This window comes from Anomaloglossus baeobatrachus, chromosome 10 (genome assembly GCF_048569485.1).
Source record: "Anomaloglossus baeobatrachus isolate aAnoBae1 chromosome 10, aAnoBae1.hap1, whole genome shotgun sequence".
Taxonomy (NCBI): Eukaryota; Metazoa; Chordata; class Amphibia; order Anura; family Aromobatidae; genus Anomaloglossus; species Anomaloglossus baeobatrachus.
Window position 1 is genome coordinate 57790128 of NC_134362.1, and position 867 is coordinate 57790994.

The window sequence follows — 867 nt, forward strand, 5'->3', positions numbered from 1 at the left end:
CGGCACATAACCACCATTAAAGTGGGGGCTAAACGGCGACTGAGTGTACCGCAGCTCACATGGCTAAAGATCACCATGTGTTGCTGCTACATTGCAGCAAAATACAAGTGAATGGGGATCGCTCTGTGACCCCCTAGGTGACAGAGTCAAGCAAATCATAAAAAAATCCAACCGGGTTTGATATTTTGTGACTTGTCGCAGTGCTCCCATTCACTTAGAATGCGAAAGATTGTGTTTCCAACTATTGTTGCCAGTAGATTTTCTCTGACACTGTAGGCTCTGTTCCCATTTGACGTAGGAAATCCAGCCTTTCAGATGCAAAGTTTGCAGACATACTCCAAGCCTGATGGACCCCACTGAATATAATGGGGATTCTTGAGTTTCCATTATTAAGGAAAAAAACAGATCAGGAAGATGCAATCTAGTTTCCAATAGAAATGTCAAAATTTGCAAAGCGCAGATGTGAACGAAGCCTGACCACTAAAACGATAGCTGAAGTGTGAACATTTATGGATTAAAAGGATTCTCCACTACTAGGACAACCCCTATCGATTCCACATAAACTCCAGGTAAAATAAAGCATACACTCACCACTCATACCGGCGCCGTGGCTCACGAGGGGTCGTGACATCATGCAAGCCCCGCGTCCAATCAGAGTCTTCCTTCTCCCTGCCTTCGGGCCAAACGAGCAATCAACAGGAAGTGCGTGCTGCACTCACGTCCTGCTGATTGCTCGTTTGGTCCAAAGGTGGGCAGAAGGAAGCCGGCGGAGAATGGACATGGGGCTCACAGGATGTCACAACCCAACGTGAGCCCTGGCACCACTGGAACGGTGCCGGTACGAGAAGGGAGTATAGGCTTTATTAT